This window comes from Sus scrofa, chromosome 8 (assembly GCF_054392235.1).
Source record: "Sus scrofa isolate SSC_HxYL_T2T_F1_AM1 chromosome 8, Sscrofa_HxYL_maternal_Yorkshire_Landrace_v2.0, whole genome shotgun sequence".
Classification (NCBI taxonomy): domain Eukaryota; kingdom Metazoa; phylum Chordata; class Mammalia; order Artiodactyla; family Suidae; genus Sus; species Sus scrofa.
This window is the reverse complement of record NC_139390.1, coordinates 21,920,360-21,934,100: the sequence shown is the minus strand read 5'-3', so window position 1 is coordinate 21,934,100 and position 13,741 is coordinate 21,920,360. Positions and strand designations below refer to the sequence as shown.

The window sequence follows — 13,741 nt, the reverse complement described above, 5'->3', positions numbered from 1 at the left end:
ACTGATTGTCTTAGGGAAGCAGGTTGTACAAGAGTGACAAAGTATGATTTGAAAGAAGTATATTATCAAGGTGTTAAATTAACTATGAAATAATCATAGAGTTTCTAAATGTTCAGAGTCCTTCTGCTAAATGTGAAAAGCAAGTGAATGCAATATGCTCAAAATTTTTCACATTCTTTCCTTTGTCTTTGGAGGTCACCAAAATTACTTCTGTTTGCCAGTTTCCTTCCTATTAGGTAACACATCAGAGTAACTGCCTTGTTGAATTTCTTTGATCCTAGACATTTATGACATGCTGGACTTTTAATGCTTGAGGCTCTTTCTAGCACATTCTCTAATTATGTTTAAATAGGAGCCTGCTCCTGTATAAAACAGCGAATCTGGATTTTTAGAGCAGAACAGTTAAAACTGCATTGATGCAAATCCAAGAAGAGTGAGGTTAAACTTGAAGCCAGGTTAGCCAAGTGTAACAGTGCAGCAGAGAAGCAATTAATTCTTCCATGTTTTTCAGGGGAATATTTCAGGGCTTTTATATTTTTGGCCTCCCTTAAATACTTCTTTCCTTTAACATGTGTACAACCCATCACTGGCCAGTTTCCTTTCGTATAGACAACCTCAGCAATTCAAATACAGACTTATCGGGCTTTGTTGTTCTTGTTCATTGATGTAAGACACAAAATTTGACATCTGTCATCATTCTCTCTACAATCAACACAAAAAACCAGGTTTGTCTGTGACTCCCTATACTATTATTTTTCTCTGAACCTGAATATATGTTACAAAATGACTATGGAACCCTATCATGGAAATAGCATCAAAGAGAGAAAGAAAAAGGACAGGGACTTTTTAAATTCTTTTCCCAACTCATGATGTGCATTTAAGCAAATCAATTAAACTTCTTGAGTCTGAGTTTACTATTCATAAAATGAGGACTTAGGTTGAGTTATTTCCTTTTCCCCCAAATTGACCAATTGTTCCATGATGATGGTGATATTTATTGCATTACCATAGCTTTCTGTTTATTTTCTTTCATGAAAGTATAACTTTATACAGTAAGAATGCCCGAATCTTCAGTGTACAATTCAATAAATTTTTAAAGATGCACGGACCACTCGGATCAAAGTATAGATTCCCAGCCCCCATCAGGCTTCCAGGTTTTTACTACTCTCTTAAATTCTGCCACCACAGCTTAGTTTTGCCTGCCTTTGAACTTTATGTAAATGGAACCATTCACTATGTGCTTTTTTGGGTGTGCGTGTGTGTGTGTGCTTGGCCATTATTTACCTTAGATTTTTCTTTAAATTATTGTTCTCAAATTTTACCAAACTTGTGGTCATATAATGGTGTACAACTATGTTTTTTAAAAGGTTTAAACATTTTTGCTTAAGATATATATTTGATATGGATGAAATAATAGGATTGATGTGGTAATTATTTACATTTGGCTAAATCTAAAATTATCACACTACAAAATACTCATCTGTACAGAATTAGTCAGTTAGTCCTTGGTGCCTTTGTTCTGGGGACAAAGGTTTTCTCTGCTCATTCAGATGGTAAATGTACCCTTGTAAATCTGTCCTTGAAAAGGAGGCCTTGAAAAGTCTGGTTGTGCTGGTCACAACACTTGTTCCTGTGTCTAACTGAACAAGTGTGTTTTAGGGAATTCATTTAGCTGCAGTACTGAGGCATGTCACCAAGTGAGGATTATCAGAAACAAAGATAACATATTTAACTCTGTCTGATTTCTGTATCCATCTACCAGCGGTTTTGGAGTTGAGGAAGAGAGAGGAGAAATTACTAATGATAATTTTTTTAATATATATATATATTTTTTTCCCACTGTACAGCAAGGGGGTCAGGTTATCCTTACATGTATACATTACAATTACATTTTTTCCCCCACCCTTTGTTCTATTGCAACATGAGTATCTAGACATAGTTCTCAATGCTATTCAGCAGGATCTCCTTGTAAATCTATTCTAAGTTGTGTTAAGGCCATTCTAAATGCCCGACGATATGGAAGTCATGTTGTAATAATGAGGCAATAAAAATGGGTACAGGAGTTCCCGTTGTGGCTCAGGGGTTACAAGCCCATCCAGTATCCATGAGGATGCAGATTCAATCCCTGATGCCACTCAATGGGTTAAGGATCTGGTATTGCTGTGAGCTGCAATCTAGGTTGCAGACATGGCTCAGTTTGGATCCCACATGGTGGTGGCTGTGGCTTAGGCCAGCAGCTACAGATCTGATCAACCCCCAGCATGGGAACTTCCATATGCGGTGGGTTCAGCCCTAAAAAATAAGTAAAACAAAAATAAAAAATAAGGAGTTCCCATCGTGGCTCAGTGGTTAACGAATCCGACTAGGAACCATGAGGCTGCGGGTTCGATCCCTGCCCTTGCTCAGTGGGTTAAGGATCCGGCATTGCTGTGAGCTGTGGTGTAGGTTGCAGACGCGGCTCGGATCCTGCATTGCTGTGACTCTGGCGTAGGCTGGTGGCTACAGCTCCGATTGGCCCCCTAGCCTGGGAACTTCCATATGCCACAGGAGCGGCAAGAAAAAGCAAAAAGACCAAAATAATAATAATAATAATAATAATAAAAAAATAAAAAGTAAGAATGGGTACAAATAAAGTACAATAAGGCTAGAAAAGGTGAAAGGCGGTGGGGAGCCTGGATAACAGATGGAATATTCAGTAGCTGTAACAAGGGCAGCAATTGCTTCACTCCAAAGTTCACATTTTAAAAGTAAACACTCTCTAACTACTGTTAGTGAGGTTTTCTTTAAGTTGGAAGCAGGTCCACAGCATAGCTAAATCGAAAGTGTGTTTGGACTTGCAAGACAAATTTACATTTATTCATTCGTTCATTCATTTGTTCTTTCCACAACTGGGAAATTTATTCCGCTTCACGTTTTAGTTTAAAATTCATTTTTAAATTCTGCATCTCTTTTTATCAGAATGATACTTTATCTTCTGCTGTATCCCAGTGTTTTGGACACTTTCTGCTATAAGGAGGTACTTAATAAATAATTACTGAATAAGTTATACATCATTAAGTTTAATTATCTGCTATTAACTGGGATTACAAAACCATGAGAAAGATATACGAAAACTCAAAAATACAATGCAGAGTTATATCTTAGCTGTGGGTGAAAAGGATGAATATGGTACAATACAAGGAACAGAGTTTTTCCTCATCACAATTCAGTGATCTGAAAATACTCTTATGTCATCCTCGTGGGTATCAGACTATTATCTATTTTAATGACTTTTTGAAATATAATTGAAATACAGAAGATATTTAAATTGTACAATTTGATCCGTTTTGGAATACATGTAGGCTTGTGAAATCATCATCATAATCAAGATGGCAAATATTTTCCACCACGAAAGAGTTCTTTGTGCCCTTTTCTGATCTCATTCCTTCCTCCAACTCTGTCTGCAGGTGATGATTAATTTACTTCTGATCATTCCAAACTAGTTTACATTTTCTTTAATTTTATATTGATGATTCATGTTGTGTGTACTCTTTTTGGCTTGGCTTTTTCTCTCTCAGCATAGTAATTTTGAGACTCATCATCTATGTTGTTGTTCATCAACATTTTTCATTTGCTGAAAGTATTCCATTGTAAGAATATTCTACACTTTGTGGACAATTAGATAGAAGATAGATAATTTGTGCACAGCAGGATCATTTTTTAGTTTAGAGCTATTGCAATAAACATGTGTGTATAGTCCTGGTTTTGTGTGGACATAGGCTTTTGTTTTTCTTGGCTAAATGGTTAGCAGTCAGTTGTCTCAGTCATATGGTAGGAAATGTTCACATTTTGAGAGACTGCCAAATGTTTTCTAATATGGTTATACCATTTTACCTTCCCCATAGCAGTGCATGAGAAGTCTCTGCATTTTTGCCAAAACTTGATATTTCCTTTTTTTTTTTTAATTTTAGCTATTGTAAAAAAAAAATATGTAGTAGCATATCACTGTGGTTTTAGTTGGCATTTCCTTGATAACTAATGATTTAAATCATTTTTTCACATTCACATAGGTTATTTGTACTCTTTTATGTAAAATCTGGTCAAATTTTTTTTGCCTGTTATTAGTGCATGGTATCTTTGTACTGAACTATGGGAGATATCTGTGGATTCTGTAGACAAATTCTTTGTTGTATATATGTTACGAATATGTTCTTTTGGCCTGTGGTTTGTTATCTTTGTTTTCTTAGTGATGTGTTTTGAAGAACTTTAATTTTTCTTTTCTATCTTTTTTTTTTTTTTTTTTTTTTGGTCTTTTTAGGGCCACACCCATGGCACAAGGCGGTTCCCAGGCTAGGGGTCCAATCGGAGCCATAGCCTCCAGCCTACACCACAGCCACAGTAATGCCAGATCCAAGTCAAATCTGCAACCTACACCCATAGCTCACGGCAATGCCGGATCCCTAACCCACAGAGTGAGGCCAGGGATCGAATCCACAACGTCATGGTTCCTAGTCAGATTCACTTCTGCCTTGCCATGAGTGGAACTCTGAAGAGCTTTAATTTCGATGACATCCAATTTGTGATTTTTCTCTTGCATCATTTTTGCTCTTTTATGTTCTACAAAATATTTGCCTTCCGTAAGCCTGCCAGTATTTTCTCTTTTGTTTTGTTCTAGAATTGTAATGCTTTAGGTTTTATGTTTCATATTTAGGTCTATGATATATTTTGAAATTATTTTGTATGATTGATTTAAGAGTTGAAATTTATGAATTGGGGATTGATTTATTTTTTATGTATATACCCAATTGATCCAGTGAAATGAACGAAACAGATCTTTTTCCCCCCCTGAATTATCTTCATATTTTTTAAAAATCTGTATTTTGTACAGTGATCTATAGTGCTATGCTTTTGCCAATGCCCATTGTCTTGATAGTGGTAAATCCTTAAATCGGGTACTGTGAGTCCAGCAACATTGTCCTTTTTAAATTTGCTTTGGTAATTCTAAGTGCTTTGTAAAGTTTGGAATCACCTTGTCAATTTCCACAAAAATATCTTAATGGAATTTTGATTGTTTTGAATGTATAATCAGTAAGTTTGGAAAAACTGTCATCATAACACTGAGTCTTCCACCTTACGAACTTGACGTATATTGCCATTTATTTATTCTTTAATTTATTTTAGCAATGTTTGTAATTTTCAGAGACAAGACCCTGCATTTGTTTTTTTGTGAGTTTTTTTTGACTTACTGAAAATACAATTTAAAAATATTTTCAACCTGTTTTATGTTTGTATGTTGACATGAAATGATTCTTTTACATTAGCTTTGTATCTTCTGATCTTGCTGAATTTGATACTGAGTTGCAGTAGCAGTTTTGTGAATCTCCTACAGACATAAGCTTCATGAAGAGAGTTTCACTTTCTCCTTTCTGACTTTTGTAATCTTTATTCTTGCCTTATTTCAATGATTAGAACCCTAGTAAAATTTTGAAGAATAAGTAGTGTAATTGCAATTTAGCCTTATTTCTGATTTCAGACAAGCATTTTATATTTAATAGTCATATTCATGACCACTTTAATAAATCTGAAAAAAATTTGGATCAGTGCTTTCAGAGGTACATACAGGAATATTTCAAGTGATTTATTTTAGAAATTAAGAAAAATGTAAAAACAGCTCAAATATAATCATTTAGATAATGGATAAATATAATGTATACTCAGTAACTAGACCAAATCAAATTTAGCTATATGAATCAAGTAGATGGATCCACAAAAGTTAAATTTGAAGAGGGAAAAACACAAGTTACAGAGGACTGCCTTACAGCATTTACATAAAGATCAAAAACATGTGAAACAGAGTAGTATGATTTTAAGAGATAAATCCATAATAGCAAAATCTGTTTAAAAATCAAGGAATGATAAACACAGATTTAAGCATGGTAGTCCCTCTGAGGGGTTTTAAAGGAAAATGCGATGAGAAAAATATACATTGCGGTTTTTAAGTGTCATTAGCGCTTTATTTGGTAAGTTTGACGGTAAATATTTTTAATATTATTATTATTTTTTCTTTTTATGGCCATACCTATGACATATAGAAGTTCTCAGGCTAGGTAGGGGTTGAATCAGAGCTGTAGCTGTGGCCTACGCCACAGCTTGTGACAACACTGGATCCTTAACTCACTGAGAATGGTCAGGGATCAAACCCACATCCTGAAAAAGATAATGTTGGGTCTTTAACCCCCTGAAGCAAAACAGGAACACCTTAATTATTATTTGTGATTAATGATTGATTTATTTAAAAGCCGAAAGAAAGTAGTTATTAACCACTATCTAGGAAGTAGTCAAAGGTAACTTCCGTATCTGATACCTCAAGGATGTTTTGGTACAATTTATACACAAGGAGAGATGATAAATTCACGGACTTAAATCTAAAAAATAAAGTTTATAATTCTTAGTATGATTAATTACTACGTAGTAAAGCTTTAATAAAAATCTTCTTTTGAGTGTGTGAATGGCATTTATGTATATGGATACACATTTAAGTGTCAAAATGTTCATGACTGCACTATTTTCTCAGAATATAATGCTCATAGTTATAACATAGTTATAATTATGTGATAAACAAAACAAAAATGACTGAAAATATAAAAGAGGTGTCTTTTTTTCTTCGAGTTGAAAGGTTAGATTCTTGAGCCTCTTTTTATGATGTACACTCTTATGCATAAATCTTTGAAGTTGACTGACCAATAGAAAAACATGAAATCATGTTAACCCCTTCATTTTACAGAAATTAGATGTGGCAACTTGAATCCTTTCACACAGGGTAATTACAGGATCCTTTCTGAGGCACAAAGTTTTTAACATCTTAAAGGTTTGAAACTTATATGTTCTTCTCTTGACAGCTGTGATGCTGAAGTTAAAAAAATGCTGCAAATTCCTCAAATTTGAGTTTGAAAAAAAAATGGTTTTTTTTCAGAGCCTCTATATTTAATGGAATAAAATTAACAACTGCTTTAATAAGTTAAACAAAAAAGTGATCCATGCTTAGATTAAAAGGAAAGAGAATCAAAAAGATAGGAAACAAAGATTGAGTTAATTGAGTTGATTACATTGCAAGGTGCTGAGTACCCTGAATACTGTACTTGGTCAGAACTCCATTCCCACAGGCCCAGGCCTCCAAGGGCCCAATGGCAGCCAGGGTCCAATAAATTGTTTTCCCTGTTTCTTCATCAGTTCCTGTTCTGTAGTCCATACATACTTGCCCTAGGTATCTCACATATCCACAACTCTACCTGTAAAAGTCTCTCTTGTCTAAGCCAATAAATATTACATTAGGTTTTTTAATTACACATTTTTTTTTTTCTTTTTAGGGCCTCACCTGCAGAAAATTGGAGGTTCCTGGGCTAGGGGTTAAATCAAAGTTGATCGCTGCCAGTCTACACCACAGCCACAGTAACACAGGATCCGAGCCACATCTGTGACCTACACAGCAGCGCACAGCAATACCAGCTCCTTAACCTCTTGAGCGAGGCCAGGGATCGAACCCACATCCTCATGGGTACTAGTCAGGTTCTTAACCCACTGAGCCATAATGGGAACTCCAGATACTACATTAGGAATGAGGGGGCCACTCAAGACCTTTAGTTTCAAAGCCTCCATTTTCAAGAGTAGGTTCTTCAAGATGATTCAGTGAAGTAGCAGTTGCCAACTTTCAATAAGAAAGATATAGTGTCTAGGTGTATTGACTGGAATGCCAGATATTTATAAATTTTTATTGTGTAACGATTTTCTCCTCCAAGAGATTAATTTACAACCTAATGAATTGGGATGAAAAATTACATTTCCTCAAAGTGAACAAAAATGTACACATTATATAATATTCATAGAGAACCAAAATATGCAATCAGCTAGTGCAGGACCCTGTGCGAGACAGCTGACACTGTGTGGGGTTGAGCAATGTACCAACCATCTCAGAACAGTTGAGTGCAGATCAAGAACTGGACCTTGGGACCTCTGGCCCATAGAAGTTGGCCTTAAGCCTCCTGCAGAACCCTTTTGATGTACAGTACAAAAAGAAGGACTTGAGAGAGAGGTAGGTAATAGGAATACAGAAATACCTGGTATCCCCTTTCACTTTATTTTTTAATATTTTTTCTAAAATTGCTACTCCCTTTCATTTCTGTTCACATAAAAATCAGTTTTCCTATCCAATATGCCCTAGTATAATAACTTTGTGAAAAAATTCATACCTATACAATTATTTCTAATATCCTAGGCAATTTTATTTTTGAAATTTATTTTAAATGATAAAAAAGGAAAGGCATTTCTATTTCTGCCATACATAGTAGATTAGAAAATAGTTTTGTACTTTGGAGCGCTAACAATATAAATACTCATACAGAGACAATACTTCAAAATTAGGTATTGTTTCACTAAAGCTTTGACAGCCCATTTCCTTAGTATTTTCATGTGTAAGAAAACCTTTTTGAAGGGACAATGGTGGAGGGCGAAATGCATCTTAGAAACGTTATTTGACTTTCTACAATTATTTCTTTAAAAAGTAGCATTGTGTCTCAAGAAAGAGATTTTACAAATTAAAATTTTTTACTCACTCTCCTCTCATAGAACAACTTAAAATTTTGACAGGTTCTCAAATTGCAATTACTGAAGTAATTACAGGCATCCCCTGCTTTTCGAAAGTTCACTTTATGCCATTTCCCTTTCACAAAAGACCAACATTAGTACCTGTGTTTGCTAACTGAAAAAAAATCTGAAGAGCATTTTCACTTGTATGGAAAAAAAAAAAAAAAAAGAAAAAGCTAAAATAGCATTTAGTTTGCTTTGCAGTAGACCATCATAGAAGCAGTGTGTACCCCAGCAGTGAGAATATGTCCTGGGTAATTGCTTTTTCTTTTTATACCATTTTGGCTTAGGAAAGGATAGGAACACTCTACTTTCATAGTGGGGGAAAACTGAATTTGATTTAACAGTAATTGTTTGTTTTTTCTTTTTAGGGACATACCCACAGATGGAAGTTCCTGGCCTAGGGGTTGAATCAGAGCTGCAGCTGCCTATCTTCATTCTGGCTGCAGCAACACCAGATCTAAGTGTGAGCCCACATCTGTGACCTACACTGCGGCTTGCAGAACGCCAGATCCTTAACCCACCGAGCAAGGCCAGGGATCGAACCTGCATCCTCATGGTTACTAGTCAGGTTCTTAACCTGCTAAGCCACCATAGGAACTCCTGATGATAATTGTATTTTTGAGAAAATTTTTAAAAATTCAACAAAATCCCCCAATCTCAACCATGTTTCAGATTTAAAAAAAAAATGTTTTAAGCATTTGTTGTTTTAAGTATTTATAAGTATTTTCATTAATCTAGAGTTTCTCAGTTTGTCATTGTAGAGTTTTCAGTGTTCTCACTATTTCCTGCAATGTCTAGTAAAAAAGCTGTACTGTCTATCGAGATCCATATATCTATATGTTTTAGTACTATAATGACAGATAATATTTATATTCATGTGTTATTTAATGTCTTTTCTTATGTAAACTATTTAATTTCTTTTTTATATCTTTTCCAAATTTACTGAAAAAACTCAATTTCATCTTCTTCCTTAATCTTCTGAATCTCAACTTACTCGACATGATTGTTCTATTTACCACATTTACATATTTAAATCCTGGCTTCTCACCTAAAAAGTCAATTGTCTTACCTTTTAAAATCTTTTACTGTTATTTTATGTGCAGGGTGAATATTCCATTTTGATACCCAGTAGGGTTTAAATCACTATGGAGTTCCAAGTTAGCAGAAGTGATTTGTGCTTTTAATTCTATAGGTAAAACATTCTGCTTTCTATAGGTAAAATATAATCTTGCTTCAATATTTTTTTCTCCTATAAAACATATGTTTTCAACTGGGTTGCTACTGGCAAGCAGAGTCTGAGACAAGGATTTAATTTGTATACATTTCCAAGACAGAAGTTGTAGATTGAAAACAGATCTGAGGAAAAGTCGATGCTGTGGTATATTCTCCACTTAGTCAAACTGAAGGCAACTGAGACTCAGTCTTGCTGATCTTTTGAGGAACTGTCTAGACAATGCATAGCAATAATCCATAGGGGCATAGAAGAGGGGAGAGTCTATCTTTTGGCTCCTGTCATCAGTTGTTCAAGGATTGCCACATAAGAGTTCCCAAGCACTTCCAAGACACACATGATTGAATCCTGGACAGGTTATGGCAGAAGTCCAGGGATTTAGAGAAAGACGTACGAAGCAGTGAGTTAAGGTGCTGTCAGTTACAACGGTGAGAAGCTGCTTGCTGAAAAAAGCAAGAGATGATGTAAAAGGTGGGCGGAGATGATGTGAGGTGGGCTAGAGTGATATCTGAGTGCAGAGGAGTAAATAATTCCTATTGCCACTTACTTAATGTGTTCTCAAAACATAGTATGACCCTGAAAGGCAAAGCCTTGATTATATTTCCTGTTTCTCTGTGCTGATTAAAATTCATTACATAGCAATTGCTGAATGATCCTATTCATATATACATTTATTCATTTATCATAAAATTACTTATCATGCACAATACAGAAGTAACGCTACAGTCACTTACTTCATCTTACACTGCACATTACCAATTCTTCTTTTCATTTTTATTTTTTCTCTTTTTGTCTTTTTAGGGCCACACTCCTGGCTATATGGAGGTTCCCAGGCTAGGGGTGAATCGGAGCTGCAGCCTTCAGCCTACCCCACAGCACAGCAACACAAGATCCGAGCTGCATCTGCAACCTACACCACAGCTCATTGCAACACCGTATCCTTAACCCACTGATCAAGGCTAGGGATAGAACCCACGTGCTCATGGATGCTAGTTGGGTTTGTTAACCACTAAGCCATGACAGGAACTCCTCTTTTCATTTTTAAACTGGTTAGATCTTTTTTGTCAATTCTCTACTCCAGCTGGGGTATTTAAAAATAAGTCAGTATAGAGTTCCTGTTGTGAGTCAACAGTAACTAGCCCAAGTAGTATCCATGAGGATGAGGGTTCAATCCCTGGCCTCGCTCAGTGGCTTAAGGAGCTGGCATTGCCGTGAGCTGTGGTATAGGTTGTAGTTGCAGCTTGGATCCCACATTGCTGTGGCTGTGACATAGGCCAGCAGCTGTAGCTCTCACTAGGCCCCTACCCTGGGAACTTCCATATACTTCAGGTGGAGCCATAAGAAGAAAAAAATAGAAAAGGGTCAATACGAACTTCCATTTCCAATGTAATGGAGCTGCAACACTTAATCCTCCAATCAAATACAACTAAAAACTATGGATATTACATATAATGCCCATAATATATACAACAAACATAGGAAAACTCTAAAAGCAAGAGATAAGAAGACAAATGGCTAGAGACCTTGGGACCCAAGGAATGCTTTGATTGTGAGCTCCCTGGGTTTACTATTTGCTTCATGATTCTGCAAGTTAAAGCTGAAGAAACCAGCAATCCAGAACCATCAATGGGCACAGATGAAAAAGCACCACAGAAGCCTTCTCTCTCTAGCCAAAGGACCAAGAAAGGGGTGATCTAGCAAGACCTAAAACCTTTAGACAGAAATTGATCTACTGAAGTTAAACACCACAGAAAAAATACTGTGGTCCCACCCAAGCCACGCTAGCAAAGGCTGAATGGAAAGCTGAGATTTCTGTACAGTCCAAGCTTTTAAATGGTCCCCCCCCCTCCACCTCACAGTATCCCTGAAAGCCATAAGAGGAAACTAGACTTCAACCTCTGCCTGGAAGTAAGGAAGTACCCTACCTCTTTGCCGTCAGATTGGAGAATGTGGACTTTTACCCCCTTCAGTGGTACTGTGGCCATGTGAGAGGGGACAGTAAAGAGGTATTCTTCTTAAGACTCTAAGCATCTATCAGTGGAGCCCAACCAGGGAGCCAGAATCCCCAGGTCAACGCAACAAGAGTGAAGTCACCCCTCCTTCAGGATAAAATAGTAGTATTAAGAGCAAACATTCCTGATCTTAGGGAGAAAGCGTTTACTCTTTTGCTATTAAAGGTAATGCCAATCATGAAATTGTTGTACAAGGTCTTTATCAAGTTGAGAAACTTCCTTTCCATCTCAGTTTTTCTGAGAGGTTTTATTATCAATTGAGGCTGAGCTTTTTTCAAATGCTTTTTCTGCATTGATTGACAGGATCATGGACGTTTTCTTCTTTTGCCTATTAATTAGATGGGTTACACTGGTGATTTTCAAATATTCATCCGGTCTTACATCCTCTTACATCCTGAGAATAAACCTTACTTGGTCATTATGCACAATTCTTTTTGTGTATTGTTGAATTTTACTTTTAACATTTTCTTAAGAATTTTTGAGTCTTATTCACTAGGCATAATTGTCTGTAATTTGCAGGAACACACTTTTTTTTTGTACTCTCTTTATCTGATTTCAGTTTTAGAGTGATACTTTTCCATTACTTCCAAGATCCTCGCATCCTTGCATTGAGAAATGTTCTGTCCACTTCAGTCTTCTGGAAAAAAAAATGGGAATGATCATGTAGGATTATATAGAAATTTCCAGTGCAACCATCTATTGGGGAGCTATTTTTTGTTTTTTTTTTTTTTGTTTTGCTTTTTTGTTTTTGCAGGGAGGGTGGGATTCAAATTATGAATTAATTTTCCTAAGTAATGATAATGGTGATTCAAATTATTTACTTAATATTGTATGAGTGTGGTAGTTATATTCTTTATAAAGAGTTGTTTCATTTCATCTGAGTCGTTAAATGTATGTGTTTGGAATTGTTTGGAGTATTTCCTTATTATTCATTTGAGGTCTATAGGGTCTCCAGCAATTTCTTTTTTTTCATTCACGATATTCATAATTTTTATCTTACTTTTCTTTTTCTTATTTATTTATTTTTTGTCTTTTTGCCTTTTCTAGGGCTGTTCCCCAGGCATGTGGAGGTTCCCAGGCTAGGGGTCTAGTCAGAGCTGCAGCCACCGGCCTACACCAGAGCCACAGCAATGCGGGATCCAAGCTGTGTCTGCAACCTACACCACAGCTCACGGCAACGCCGGATCCCCAACCCACTGAGCTAGGCCAGGTAGTGAACCTGAAACGTCATGGTTCCTAGTCAGATTCATTAACCACTGCGCCACGACGGGAATGCCAACTTTCCTTTTTCATTGTCAGTCTTACTAATAGTCTTACTTTTCAATTTTATTTATTTTTAAATGAACCAGCTTTTTGTTTCTTAATTTTCTGTATTTTTGTTTGCTTTCAATTTTTAATAACTTCTGCTCTTTATTATTTTCTTTATTCTGCTTAGTTTAGGCTCATGTTTTCCTTTTTCTAGGTTCTTGAGGTAAGAGTTTAGTCTGTTTATCCAGGTTTTGTTTTCTTTTTTCTACTACGTGCATCAATGCTATAAATTTACCTCTTGAAACTGACTGAGCTCTCCCACAATCATGATGTGTTTTCACTTTCTTGATTTCAGTGTGTGTGTGTTTTTTTTTTTTTTTTTGGCTTTTCTAGGGCCGCACCCATGGCACATGGAGGTTCCCAGGTTAGGAGTCTAATTGGACCTGTAGCTGCCAGACTCAAGCCGAGTCTGCAACTTACACCACAGCTCACAGCAACACTGGATCCTTAACCCACTGAGCGAGGCCAGGGATCAAACCCGCACCCCCATAGTTCCTAGTCGGATTCATTAACCACTGAGCCACGACGGGAATTCCTCAGTGTATTTTTTTAATTTCCCTTTGAGTCT

General features: G+C 36.3%; 2 long non-coding RNA genes across 6 annotated transcripts in view; one reads left to right on the top strand and one right to left on the bottom strand.

Moving 5' to 3' along the window:
* LOC110262070 (uncharacterized) overlaps positions 1-13,741 on the bottom strand; it is a 1,266,882-nt gene that overhangs the window by 311,681 nt on the left and 941,460 nt on the right. The window contains exons 2-3 of one of the 5 annotated variants that reach the window (XR_014813701.1): positions 11,178-12,502; positions 9,537-10,668 (exon numbers count right to left, since the gene is read on the bottom strand). The exons of the other annotated variants lie outside the window; for them this stretch is intronic. This is a non-coding gene — a long non-coding RNA (uncharacterized LOC110262070). Of the gene's footprint in view, positions 1-9,536; positions 10,669-11,177; positions 12,503-13,741 lie in introns of those variants that run through there. 5 annotated transcript variants of the gene reach the window in all.
* The window catches only part of LOC146400369 (uncharacterized), a 108,021-nt gene that overhangs the window by 3,833 nt on the left and 90,447 nt on the right, over positions 1-13,741 (top strand). The gene's annotated exons all lie outside the window — the stretch shown is intronic.